This window comes from Triticum aestivum, chromosome 4B (assembly GCF_018294505.1).
Source record: "Triticum aestivum cultivar Chinese Spring chromosome 4B, IWGSC CS RefSeq v2.1, whole genome shotgun sequence".
NCBI lineage: Eukaryota > Viridiplantae > Streptophyta > Magnoliopsida > Poales > Poaceae > Triticum > Triticum aestivum.
Window position 1 is genome coordinate 434,698,536 of NC_057804.1, and position 15,486 is coordinate 434,714,021.

Genomic DNA, 15,486 nt, shown 5'->3' on the forward strand with positions numbered 1-15,486 from the left:
ACCGCAGTTATGCGATCAGGGTGATCCTCGGCGTTGAAAACAATAGGCGTATGAGACAACCTCAACGGCTTCTAGGCGTCGATTGTTGGTTCCGTCGCATTAATCTCATGCGCCCACTATTTCATTTGGCGGTGGGAAGAATGCAACGAAGCACCTCCGTCAACACACATGACTTCTGTCGCCTTCTGGAACTCATGCTCGGTGGATTCGTCACCATCATCGTCATGATCGTCATCCTCTTCTTTCTTCTCGCGGCCTCGGGCAGGCCTCTCTTGTTGCTTCTCCTCGTTGCTGCGTCCTCCTTGGGCACCGTGCTTCTTGCCGGACCCCTCAGCGCCTCCTTGGCCCTTCTCCTTGTCTTGTCTCTCGTACTCAGCCCTTTGCTTCTCCATCAGCAGCTCCACTTAGCGGCAGTTCTGGAGGTCGTGGCCCTTGGTATGGTGAATCTTGCAGTACTGCTTGTCGGGGCCCTCTGACTTGCTGGCAGCCACCAAGGCCTGGTAGGCATCGCACCCGGCAACCCCCTTGTCAGGCTCGTGAACGTTGGCTTTCTTGGTGGTGTCGGGGTCGCCGGATTCCTCGACGGCAAGCACGGTCTTGCCCTTGCGTTTCCTATTATGCCACCATCCCTTCTTTACTGGGGATATGATGTCTTCATCTTCGGAGTCGCTTCCCACATCAGCATCTTCGCTGTGGTGCTTCCTTCCTTACTCAGCTCGGGCGCATCTGTCAGCCAGAACGTATAGCTTGGCAACATCTGCTACCTTGTTCATGGCCAACTCTTCACGCATCTTTCTGTTGAGCATGTTCTGATGGAACACGCTGATGACAGCGGCGGGATGAACTCGGGGATGTTGTACTGCACACAGCTGAATCTCTGTATGTACTTGCGCAAGGATTTGCCGTCCCTCTGAGGGATCACGTGCAAATCACTTGCCTGTCCAGGAGCTACGTGGCTACCCATGAAGGCACCAACAAACTTGTGGCATAGATCGGACCAAGAGGAGATGGAGTCTATCGGCAAATGCATCAACCATGACCTAACGTTGGGTTTGAGTGCCAACGGGAAATAGTTGGCAAGTACCTTCTCGTCTCGTGTCCCGGCAGCTTGCATCGCAATGGTCTAAACACTCAAGAACTCGGACGGATGAGTCTTGCTGTTGTATTTCTCCAGGACCTCTGGCTTGAACACGCGGGTGTTGGGACATTGGAATTGTCGTAGCTCATGGGTGGCGCTGGACAAGTTATTGCGTAGGGCAAGTCGCCAGCATCCCCCTGCGCAGGCTTGTACATGGCAGGCCCATCACGCCTGTCAGACTAATGGCGTGCGTCCTGACGCTATTCGATGGTGGTCCGGGCGTCTTCTTTGCGGCTCTCATGAAGAACATGATGTTGGTCACGGCGCGTATGTGGGTCTGATGACGCCGTGGACACGTTATCTCGGGCATCACCCCGACGGGTCGACCGTGGTGGAGGGGAGTGCACCATGGTCGCGGCACACTTGACCCTTCCACTGCCTACATGCGCCGGCTCGTCATTCCGGCGCCGCGAGGGGCTTGCTCCCCGGTAGCCATCCCCGTTGGCATGGCCAATAAGGCTTTGGATGGCAGCCCTCCACTCTTCTTGCTTCTCCAAGGCAGGAGGAAAGTTGAGGAGTAGTTGCGCTTGCGACAGCGCTTCTGCTCGTGTGGGTGGCAGCGACAAGCGCAAGGAATGGGAGGAACTCGGACTTCTAACTACGTTAGAAGGAGTCCCGTCATGATTCCACGGTCGTGCACTCTTTTCGCCAGCATCATGGCGCGCATGTCGGCCCTGCGTGTCTTGAGAGTGACGCTGAGGGCTTTTGCCGTGGCAACACTCAGGGTCTTCAACATCGTGGCGTCGTTCATCGCGCACGAGCTGAGAGGACCATGGCACGTGCGTTGGCGAGGTCGACCTCCTGCCCTTGGAGGTCCCCGCACCACTCGTGGGTAGCACGGCTCCCTCCCTGGGCACGGCGGCGCTCCGACCACCGTCGCCGCTACGGAGGACACTGGCTGCCTGGCTTCTTGTATTCGGATGGTGTGGACGATCTTGATCTCCTCCACCGCTAGTGCCCGCCACGTCGCCCGTCCGTGTAGGTGCGGGCGGAGCGGCCCCAGACGTGCAGATCACTGCGGTCGTCTTCTTCCTCGGCGCCATGGCAGTGAAGAGGCTACTGTACTAACCACGGACCAGATTCTCACAACCAACGCCCCCTACCTGGCGCGCCAAAGATGTCGGGGAAACCGATAACCTATGGGGTCACAAGGATCCCTTCTACGTTCGGCAGGGGATTAGTTGCACGAAGAGCAGGTCGAGCCGTTAGCACACAGGGGATTTTTATCCAGGTTCGGGCCGCAAAGATGCGTAATACCCTACTCCTACTTCTCTGGTTATATGTGTGTTCTTGAGCTTTTGAACTAGCTACAATGTGTGTTTTGTCCAAAAGTCTGAATCCTCTCTCTGTACGCCTAGGGCCTCCTTTTATATGCAAAGGGGTTGCCACAGTGGCACACAGGAGGTGGCAAGCTACAGTTGTACGAGATTATTGCTCAATCAACATAGGATAAGCGCATTTAATGTGTTTCCTATGTGTCCTCTCGCTTTATTGGGGACGGCAACAGAGTCCATCTCTTCCTTCACCGCTCCTCCTTGCCTTGACGCGCGTCCAGGTTGACAAGACATGCAGTGCCACAGTGGCTAACCAGCTACTGCGTTGGCGCAATGGTATGCTTCCACGAAGATCGGCATGCTACCACGCAGGCGCCTGCTTAGTCGGCACACCTATCGTCGCACTGGAGTGGTGGTGAGGTGGCGAAACCCTGCCGGGCGCGGGTCTGGCCGCGGCCCGACGATCGTCCTCGCCAAGGCTTGCCGGGGGCCTTAGAGTCGTCCCCGACAAGGGTCTTGCCTAGGGCCTTCGTCTTCTAATCCCACGTGGACCCGTGGGCTGCCAATCTCTATGAGGATTTGCATGCTATCGAGCATGCGCTTTCTAGATCTTGGTCTTAACGTTGTCGATGGTGTCAGAGCTCTCCGCCCCAAGGGTGATGGACTTGCTGGTGTTTGTGCAGGTTACCCCGGCAAGGCCCTTGCTGGGGGCGGTCCAGCTTGCCCCTCACCCCTCACGCTTCGATTATCTGTCTTGATGGCCTTCAGGCTTTGCCTTCCTCCGCCTCGCCAGGCCCTGCCGCAGGCGTGGCTGCGACTGCCCATCCACTAGTAAGGGGTACATAAGTACCTGTACTTTTGTACACCGACATCATGTTATGGTTAGATTTATCTTAATTCTTCTTTCATAGTTGCGGATGCTTGCGAGAGGGGTTAATTATAAGTGGGAGGCTTGTCCATGTAAGTACAACACCCAAGCACCGGTCCACCCACATATCAAATTATCGAAGTAACGAACGCAAATCATATGAGCATGATGAAAACTAACTTGACGATAATTCCCATGTGTCCTCGGGAGCGCTTTGCTTTATATAAGAGTTCGTCCAGGCTTGTCCTTTGCTATAAAAAGGCTTGGGCCACCTGGCTGCATGTTTGTTACACTTGTTACTTGTTACCTGTTACAAATTATCTTATCACAAAAATATGTGTTACTGATAATTTCATTGCCTGCAGAAAATACCTTGCTGAAAACCGCTTGTCATTTCCTTCTGCTCTTCGTTGGGCTTGACACTATCAGTATCGAAAGGACTACGTTAGATCCCCTATACTTGTGGGTCATCAAGACTCTTTTTTGGCGCTGTTGCCAGGGAGTGAAGCGCCTTTGGTGAGTGGAGTTTGGTAAGGAAAATTTTATATTACGTGCTGAAATTTACTGTCACTTGTCACTATGGAACATAATCCTTTGGCAGGCTTGTTCGGGGTATCTTCAACCTGACCGGAAGAAAAAAGCACTGCTCCTCAACCTACTGAACCTACTGAAAATATTTATTATGAAATTCCTTCAGGTATGATAGAGAAACTGCTAGCTAATCCTTATGCAGGAGATGGAACATTACATCCTGATATGCATCTAATCTTTGTGGATGAAGTTTGTAGATTATTTAAACTTGCAGGTTTGCCTGAAGATGAAGTAAAGAAGAAGGTCTTCCCTTCATCTTTGAAGGGAAAGGCATTAGCCTGGTATAGGCTATGTGATGATATTGGATCATGGAAATACAACCGATTGAAATTGGAATTTCATCAGAAGTTTTATCTGTGCATCTGGTTATCATGATCGGAATTATATATATAATTTTTGGCCTCGTGAAGGAGAAAGTATCGCTCAAGCTTGGGGGGAGCTTAAGTAAATGTTATATTCATGCCCCAATCATGAGCTCTCAAGATAAATTATTATTCAGAATTTTTATGCTAGGCTTTCTCATAATGATCAATCCATTGTTGATACTTCTTGTACTGGTTCTTTTATGATGAAAACTATTGAATTCAAATGGGATCTCTTGGAAATAATTAAATGCAAATCTGAAGATTGGGAGCTCGATGAAGGTAAGGAGTCAGGTATAAATCTTGAATTTGATTGTGTTAAAACTTTTATGGATACTGATGGTTTTCGTGAATTTAGCACAAAATATGGACTTGACTCCGAGATAGTAGATTCTTCGTGTGAATCATTTGCTACTCATGTTGATCTCCCTAAGGATAGGTGGTTTAAATATAATCCTCCCATTGAAGTAAAAGTAGTAGAACCTATTAAAGCTGAAGAAGAAACAATAAACTATAATGTTGATCCAGTTATTCGTACTACTTATATTGAGAGACCACCTTTTCCGGTTAGGATAAAAGAACATGCTAAAGCTTCAGCTATAGTCTGTAAGAGTTATACTAGAACACCTACACCCCTTGTACAAATTAAAGGTGAACCTAGTATTGCTATGGTTAAGGATCTCTTAGTCGATAATATTGATGGGCATGTTATTTATTTTTGTGATGAAGCCGCTAGAATCCCTAAACCCGATGATAAAGATAAACATAGACCTATTGTCATCATATGATTTTTTTCCTCCTATTCCTATTGATCAGAAGTATCCAACAGCGCCACGCCAGAATGACTTCCAAAGCGCTTGCATGTTGTCTCTGTTAAGATAGGAGATCATTGCTATCATGGCTTATGTGATTTGGGTGCTAGTGTGAGTGCAATTCCCTTTACTTTATACCAAGAAATTATGAATGATATTGCACCTGTTGAAATAGAATAAATTGATGTTACTATTAAGCTTGCTAATAGAGATACTATCTCACCAATTGGGATTGTTAGAGATGTTGAAGTCTTGTGTGGGGAAATTAAATACCCTACCTATTTTCTAGTTCTTGCTTCCCCACAAGATGATTTTTGTCCCATTATATTTGGTAGACCTTTCTTATACACTGTTAATGCTAAAATAGATTGTAAGAAAGAAACCGTTAGTGTTAGTATTGGTGATGTGTCTCATGAGTTTAATTTCTCCAAATTTCATAGACAACCAGATGATAAAGAATTTCCTAGTAAAGATGAAATTATTGGTCTTGCTTCTATTGTCGCGCCTCCTACTGATCCTTTAGAACAATATTTGCTAGACCATGAAAATGATATGTTCATGAATGAGAGAAAGGAATTAGATGAGATTTTATTTAAACAAATGCATGTTTTGAAACATAATTTGCATGTTGAGACTCTTGGAGATCCTCTACCACCCAAAAGTGATCCTGTGTTCGATCTTAAACAACTGTCTGATACTTTGAAATATTTTTATCTCGATTAGAAGAAGATATATCATGTTATTATTAGTGCTAACCTTTCAGAGCATGAAGAAAAGAAATTATTTAAAACTCTGAGGAAGCACCGTGCCGCTATTGGATATACTCGGGACGATCTTAAGGGAATTAGTCCCACTCTATGTCAGCATAAAATTAATGTGGAACCTGATGCTAAACCAGTTTTGATCATCAACGATGATTGAACTCTAATATGAAAGAAGTGGTAAGAAATGAAATACTAAAGCTTCTGGAAGCATGTATTATCTATCCTATTGCTGATAGTAGATGGGTAAGTCATGTTCATTGTGTCTTTAAGAAGGGAGGTATTAATGTTGTTCCTAATGATAAAAATGAATTGATTCCACAAAGAATTGGCACATGTTATAGAATGGTAATTGATTTCAGAAAACTAAACAAAGCAACTACGAAAGATCATTATCCTCTACCTTTTATTGATCAAATGCTAGAAAGACTATCGAAACATACACACTTTGCTTTCTAGATGGTTACTCTGGTTTTTCCCAAATACCTGTGTCACAAGAGGATCAATTAACTTTTACATGCCCTTTTGGTACCTTTGCTTATAGACGTATGCCTTTTGGTTTATGCAATGCACCTACTACCTTTCAAAGATGTATGACTATTATATTCTCTGACTTTTGTGAAAATATTGTTGAGGTTTTCATGGATGATTTCTCCGTTTATGGAACTTCTTTTGATGATTGCTTAAGCAACCTTGATCAAGTTTTGCAGAGATGTGAAGAAACTAATCTTGTCTTGTATTGGGAGAAGTGGCACTTTATTGTTAATGAAGGTATTGTCTTGGGGCATAAAATCTCTGAAAAAGGTATTAAAGTTGATAAAGCTAAGTTGATGCAATGGAAAAAATGCCGTGTCCCACAGATATCAAAGGTATAAGAAGTTTCCTTGGTCATGCTGGTTTCTTTAGGAGATTTATTAAGGATTTCTCTAAGATTTCTAGGCCTCTTACTAATCTCTTGCAAAAAGCTATTAAAGTTGATAAAGCTAAGTTTCTATAGAAGTTTCCTTGGTCATGCTTGTTCCATTTGTTTTTGATGAAGATTGTGTAGAAGCATTTGAAATACTTAAGAAAGCCTTAATCTCTGTACCTATTGTTCAACCACCTGATTGGAACCTACCCTTTGAAATTATGTGTGATGCTAGTGATTATGTTGTTGGTGTTGTTCTAGGACAAAGAGTTGATAAGAAATAAATGTTATCCATTATGCTAGTGAAACTCTAGACAGTGCTCAAAGAAACTATGTTACTACTGAAAATGAATTTTTAGCAGTTGTATTTGCTTGTGACAAGTTCAGATCTTATATTGTTGATTCTAAAGTTACTGTTCACATGGATCATGCTGATATTAAATATCTTATGGAAAAGAAAGATGTTAAACCTAGACTCATTCAGTGGGTTCTCTTGCTACAAGAATTTGATTTACATATTACTGATAGAAAGGGAGCTGAGAACCCCGTAGCAGACAATGTTTAGAAAATATTCTTGATGACCCACTACTATTGATGATAGTTTTCCTAATGAACAACTAGCTGTCATAAATGCTTCTCATAATACTCCTTGGTATGCTTACTATGCTAATTATATTGTTACTAAAGTCATACCACCTAGTTTCACATACCAACAAAAGAAAAAATCTATGATCTAAGACATAACTTTTGGGATGACCCACACCTATATAAAGAAGGAGTAGATGGTGTTGTTAGACATTGTGTACCTGAGCATGAACAGGAACAAATCCTGCGCAAGTGTCACTCTGAGGCCTACGGAGGACACCATGCTGGTGATAGAACCGCACACGAGGTATTACAATCTGGTTTTTGTTGGCCTACCCTTTTAAGGATGCTCATAAGTTTGTCTTGTCTTGCGATGAATGTCAAAGGAATTTGGTAATATTAGTAGACACGAGGAAATGCCTATGAATTATTCACTTGTTATTGAACCATTTGATGTATGGGGTTTTGATTATATGTGGGTATACACACATTTTGGTTGTTGTTGATTATGTTACTAAGTGGGTAGAAGCTATTCCAACTAGTAGTGTAGATCATAACACCTCCATTAAAATGCTTAAAGAAGTTATTTTCCCGAGGTTTGGAGTCCATAGATATTTAATGACTGATGATGGTTCACACTTTATTCACGGTGCTTTCCGTAAATTGCTTGCTAAGTATGATGTTAACCATAGAATTGCATCTCCTTATCATCCTCAGTCTAGTGGTCAAGTAGAATTAAGTAATAGGGAAATAAAATTGATCTTGCAAAAGACTGTTAATAGATCTAGAAAGAATTGGTCTAAGAAACTTGATGATGCATTATTGGCCTATAGAACTGCTTACAAAAATCCTATGGGTATGTGTACATATAAAATGGTTTATGGAAAAACATGTCACATACCTGTGGAACTAGAACATAAAGCTTATTGGGCAATTAAAGAACTAAATTATGATTTCAAACTTATTGGTGAAAAGAGGTTGTTTGACATTAGCTCGCTTGATGAATGGAGAACACGGGCCTATGAAAATGCCAAGTTGTTTAAATAAAAGGTTAAAATATGGCATGACAAAAGGATACAAAAGCATGAATTTAATGTAGGTGATCAAGTCTTTCCATACTATTCTCGTTTAAGATTTTTTGTAGGAAAACTTCTCTCCAAATGGGAAGGACCTTACATTATCAAGGAAGTTTATCATTCTGGTGCCATCAAGATCAATAACGCCAAAGACAATAATCCGAAGGTGGTAAACGGGTAAAGAATCAAACATTATATCTCAGGTACTCCCATAAAGTGTTGAAACCAATATTATTAATACCATAACACCACAGGAGTACATAAGGGAAACCTACTAGAATGCTCCAGAACCCTGAAAAGGAATAGGTATGTTACGGTAAGTAAACTAACTCCAAAACTTTCGCAAAAGCAATTTTACTGCATTTTGGAATATTTAAAAAATTAGGAAATTAAGAAGTATTCCGAAAAGTGCATGAGGACGCGACAAGCCATGGGGGCGCGCCCTACCCCCCTGGATGCGCCTCCTAGGCTTGTGACCACCTTGTCTGCCATCCGGACTCCATTTTCTCCCAGAATACTTGTTTTGCACGGTAAAAATTCACTATATAATCTCTTGAAGGTTTTGACCACCGTATCACGACAAAATCTTCTGTTCTTGTTTCAAGCTATTTCTACAGCAGATTGAGCAAGATGTCTTCACAAGATTTAGACAGAGAGAGCTATCTTTCTCATTATACTGCGGATCCAAAGGTCTTTGGGGAAATTTACCCCTACCTATTGTCCACGGAGGAAGAGTGAGATTCTGACCCGGAGGAGGAGCAAGATTTCGACATGGAGAAAACAAGGAACGATAGCTCCGATGAAGACGAAGATCTACTACCTCAACCTGGAGATATGCATGTTGAATTCAAGAAGTCAAGCCTTCCCAAGGTCCAATCTATCCCACCTTGTTTTTTGTAGTACGGCAAGGTGGCATTATGCAAAAAGATACTAAAGCTGGAGCTTGTGAATGATGATTTAAAGGAGGAACATTTTAGCCTTAGACGCAAGCTGGAGAAGACGAATGCTACAACCTCATCACCACCACCACCTCCGAAGAAGGAGACTTGAGTACACGGGTATGGGCACTCCCCTTGGCTTGTGCCAAGCTTGGGGGAGGTGCCCTAGTATCATATCACCATCACAACTTTAGCTTTATCTTTTACCTTAGTTCGGTCCTTTTGGTTATATCTTGATCTAGTAGACTAAAAGTTTTTAGTATGATCTAGTCTTTAAGTTTTGCTTCGTGATCTATCTATGTAATTGAGTGTGAGAGTTATATAATAAGGAGTAGTTTTTAGTAAGGGCTTTGGTTTCTTGCTTTGATCTTGGAAAAGAAGAAAAAGAATAAAGAAATAAAAAGATTATATAATAATATTATGGAGAGTGATGACTTCAAATATAAGAAGTATGATGATCAAAATTTGTTGCAGGATGACAAACATAGTATTGGTTATTATTGCAATTAAAAGGAAGTAATAAAGAAAGAGAGGTTCACATATAAATATATTATCTTGAACATCTTTTATGATTGTGAGCACTCATTAAAATATTATATGCTAAGAAGTCGATGTTGGACAAGGAAGACAACATAATGAGTTATGTTTGCTTATTTCCGAATAGAAGTTATGTTGTCATGGATCCTCTAACATGTGACGCTTGCTTCCACCTCATACCAGCCAAAAATTCTGCACCAAGTAGAGATACTACTTGTGCATCCAAACACCCTTAACCCAGTTTTGCCTTGAGAGTCCACTATACCGACCTATGGATTGAGTAAGATCCTTCAAGTAAGTTGTCATCGGCGCAAGCAATAAAAATTGCTCTTTAAATATGTATGATCTATTAGTGTGAAGAAAATAAACTTTATACGAACTTGTGATGGGGAATAAATAAAAGCAACAGACTGTATAATAAAGTTTTCTATCACAAGCGGCAATATAAAGTGACATTCCGTTGCATTAAGATTTCGTGCATCTAACCAAAAAGCGCATGACAACCTCTGCTTTCCTTTGTGAAGGGTCTATCTTTTACTTTTTAGTACTTACCCTTATGCAAGAGTCATGGTGATCCTCACCATTCCCTATATTACGCCTTTTTTCTTTTGGTAAGCGTCATGTGTTGGGGAAAGATATAGACACATATATCCACTCGGACGTAGGTGGTCATGAGTTATTATTGTTGACATTACCCTTGAGGTAAACTATTGGGAGGCAAAATTATAAGCCCCTATCTTTCTATGTGTCTGATTGAAGTTTTGATCTCATAAGTATCTCGTGGGTGTTAGCAATTATGAAAGACTAAAAGATGATTAAGTATATGGACTTGCTAGACAAGCTCTTATATTGACTCTCGTGAGTGAAGCTTTAATCTCATAAGTATCTCAGATGTGTATGTAGCCGAGAACTCATGTGAATTCCCTTCTTCATCAACAAAGGTATCCACATTTTCATTCTTGAACTCCGTTCAGTTGTAAACCTTCTTGATCTTCACTTCAAATTGGTTTTGGGCCTTCTTGGTGAAGTTCTTGAAGATCTTTTGGACCTCCAATTTGTCATCAAGAAAGAACACCGACGTAAATCTTGAAAAATCATCAACAATGACCAAACTGAAGGAGTTACCACTTAGGCTCTTATAAGCATTGGGACAAAAGAGATCCATGTGAAGTATCTCAAGTGCTCTTCTCGTGGTCATGATGTTCTACACGGGATGACTTCCTCCAACTTGTTTTCCTTCTTGACAAGCACTGCAAAGTCTATCCTTCTCAAATATAACATCTTTAACACCAAGGAAAAGATCACCTTTAATAAGCTTATCAAGATTCCGGATGCTAACATGACCCAACCGTCTATGCCATAACCATCCTTTAGAAGATTTAGCAATTAAAAAAGTGTAGCGACCAGACCTCAAACGGTCAAGTCTGTGTGCATCAGTGTCATCCCTGAATCGGTAATGCTGACACGCACAGTACTCAAGGAATTATAATAGAGTTTCAATCACACACTTATTACATCGAGTCCTCATAAAGAGTATGATTACAAAAAAATTGTCACGCCCAATATGCGACCCTATCCAAAAGAAACTCGAAGGTCCCACCAAGGATAGACCCGCATATTGAAACGCTTTTGCAAGGTGGATATCATTACATCACCATTACATAAAAGATGGGGATATATACAAGAGGCATACAATGCCACACGAATACAACATCACAATACATAAGAGCATCATCCGACTGCGGATGAAACACAAACAGAAACTCAAACGACATCCACCCTGCTAGCCCAGGCTGCCGACCTGGAACCTATCCCCTGATCGAAGAAGCAGAAGAAGAACTCAACGCAAGAAGGCATCTCTCTCGCGTCATGATCATCGCAAAACCTGTACCTGCAACTGTTGTAGTAATCTATGAGCCACAAGGACTCAGCAATCCCATTACCATGGGTATCAAGACTAGCAAAGCTTAATAGGAAAGGAAGGGGTAAAGTGTTGAGGCTGCAGCAGCGACTAAGCATATATGGTGGCTAACATATGCAAATAAGAGCGAGAAGAGAAGCAAAGGAACGGTTGTGAAACTAGCAATGATCAAGAAGTGATCCTGAACTCCTACTTACGTCAATCATAACACAGAAACCGTGTTCACTTCCCGGACTCCGCCGAAAAGAGACCATCACGGCTACACACTCGGTTGATGTGTTTTAATTCGGATCTGGTGTCAAGTTATCTACAACCGGACATTAACAAATTCCCATTTGCCTATAACCGCAGGCACGGCTTTCGAAAGATTATACCCTGCAGGGGTGTCCCAACTTAGCCCGTGATAAGCTCTCGCGATCAACGAAGGATATACCTTCTCCCAGGAAGACCCGATCAGACTCGGAATCCTGGTTTACAAGACATTTCGTCAATGGTAAAACAAGACCAGCAAAGCCGCCCGATGCGCCGACAATCCTGATAGGAGCTGCACATATCTTGTTCTCAGGGCAACATCGGATGAGACATCCTACGAGTAAAACCAGACCTTGAGTTTCCCCGAGGGGGCCCCGCAGTCTACTCGGTTTGGACCAACACTTAGACAAGCACTGGCCCAGGGGGACTAAAATAAAGATGACCCTTGGGTTGGCCGACCCAAGGGAAAGGTATAGGTGGTGGTGAGGCAAATGGTAAAACCAAGGTTGGGCCTTGCTGGAGGAGTTTTATTCAAAGCGAACTGTCAAGGGGGTCTCATAAATCACCCGACCGCGTAAGGAACACAAAATCCGGGAACATAACACCGGTATGACGGAAACTAGGGCGGCAATAGTGGAACAAAACACCAGGCATAAGGCCGAGTCTTCCACCCTTTACCAAGTATATAGATGCATTAATAATATAAGAGATATTGTGATATCCCAACAAAATCATGTTCACCATGGAGCAATCTTCAACTTCACCTGCAACTAGCAACGCTATAAAGGGGCTGAGCAAAGCGGTAACATAGCCAAGCAACGGTTTGCTAGGAAGGGTGACAAAGGTTAGAGGCTGACATGGCAAATAGGGAGGCTTGAAGAGCAAGCGATAGGTAGCGCAGCATAGCGATAGAACGAAACAACTAGCATAGCAATGATAGTAGTGAGATCCAGGGTAGTGGTCATCTTGCCTGAAATCCCGCAAGGAAGAAGAACGAGTCCATGAAGAAGATGAAGCCACGAAGATGAACCATGCATAGAGGAACGAATCCTCACGATCGCAACGAAACAGGAACTAACAAGAAGAAGCACACAACAAGGTAAACACACCACACATGAACAAGGCATGATGCACAACAAGTATGATGCATGACAAAGCTACATGACGCTACTCATGGCAACAGATGATGCAAACAAGAACAACACATCAAGGCAAGTTTAAATGAGGCCGGGAACAACATATAACAATTCCGGTAAGTCCTCATATGCATATTTCGAAATTGGTCCAGATCTGAATAAACCTTATGTTCAAGTTGTTAAACAGCAAGTTAAGATGCACCAAGATGATCTACACGAGATTCTAGTCAAGTTACATATAAAGTTCATTTAGTTCGGAGCTACGGCCTAGAAGATATGAGCAAAACAAGTTAAACATGGCATTGATGCAAAATGCACCCAAACATCAAGCAAACACCTCAAAACAAGGATGCAACATGATAATATGAAGCTACATGCAATTCTAAGCAAGTTTCATATAGAGCACACTCAAAACGGAGCAACGGTTCAACACACACACATGAAACAAGTTTAAAGGACAAGTTGTCCAAAACAGCAACTAGGCATATTACAAGCACCAAAACAACATGCTACAGCACCCCAACATAATAAAAAAAAGGCATGGGCATGATGTACAGGTAAATCATAACAAAACATGAACACTGGGCTATCTCCAGAAATCACTAGAACATGCTCAAACACACATGGTAAGATTGCAAACAATAACAATTCAGACTTTGCAGAAAATAACATCAGGTTGCAATGTTTAGAGCTATCGAACAACACGTTACAGGAACTTATCATGGCAAACAAAGGCATGGCATGAACCTACTAATTGCATAGATCAAAAGTCCCTTACTGACCATAAGCCAAAAAGGATCAGAAAATATGATGGCACCCACGTAAACATGGCAAGTTATATTATAGATTCAAACATGGCAGGAACAGAATTATGAAGGCATGTTGATGAGCTTGTACAACTCACTACAGAGCATTACATGGCATGACAAGGCAACCAACAGTAAGAAGGCATGTTTGTGAAACAAACCAATGCAAGAAGAAGTTCATAGCATGCAAGGATCAACTACAACAACCTTGGCCAAATTGAATAACATGTAAACAATCTGCCAGGAAACATTTTGTAGCAAAAGTAGAGCACGAAAATGACATGCTAGACTACTCCATAATTGCAACCAGGGCCATGAATGGATAGAGCATAACCATATGTTTAAAACACCCTTACTGAAGTATCTCAAAATATGCATGGATCTCTCTGTAGCATCAAGTTTACATGGCATCAAAATAACAGCAGAACAGGGACTAAAATCAACAACATCCCGATGCCTAGTTTGCATGCTTGTGCTAGTCACCACATTGATCACAAAAATACATGGCAGACACCACTATAAAGATGGCATGGCATAGATCAAAACACATGTAGACATCAACCTCATAGGATGCACACATCAATCATGGCAAAAATGACAAAAGAGCTTGTTCTGTTAACAGACAGCAGATAACATTATGAAGCACTCCTGCAACGATGATTCAGGCATCTAGATGAGCTCAAATGAATATGATGCAATGGAACGAAATGATGTACTCGTTAAGACGAACAATTTGACATATTACACGTACGAAACGGAGCTACGGATGCAGAGATACAATGCGATGAACATGGCATGGTAATGTCAAAAACTTCGGGGACAAGCAACATATCACCTCCGGATCTGGGGTTGACCCGGGCGCGGATTTTGAGGCAGTGACGGAGATGCTCGCCAGAGTGGACGGGGACGGCGGCGAGGCACTCCGGCGACGTCGGGGAACGGCACCGGCGGAGGAGATGGACGGGGGGGGGGAGGGGGGGCGCCGGATGGGGCGTACGGCGACGGCCGGCGGCGGGGAGGCGCTCGGGGGCGCGGCGGCGAGCTTCGGCAGGCCCGGCCTGGCGGCTGCGCACGGAGGCAGAGGGCTCGGGCGAAGCCGGCAGGAGGCGGCGGCCGGGCGGAGGCGGCCGGGCGGAGGAGGCGGGGGGCTTCGACGGTGCTCGGCGGCGAGTGGAGGTGCTGGGCGGCGGCGGAGCACGTCGCCGGCGGCGGCGGCGCTCGGGGATCACCGGCGAGGTGCGGCAGAGAGCCGGGCGGAGCTTGGGGCTCGGGGAGGCGCGGCGCACGGGCCTGGGCGGGCCCGACCCGGGCCTCGGCGGGCCGTGGCGGGCGCGGGGAGGGGAGAGGAGGCCGGCTGGCCACGTGGCGCTGCGGCATTGGAGAGAGCGGCGGCAGGGTGATGTGGCGTGAGCGGGTTGGCTGGGGTGATGTGTCCGGCGGACATGTCCGGCAGGGGCGGACGTGTCCGGCGGACATGTCCGGCAGGGGCGGACGTGTCCGGCGGCGCGAGAATGAAAATGGC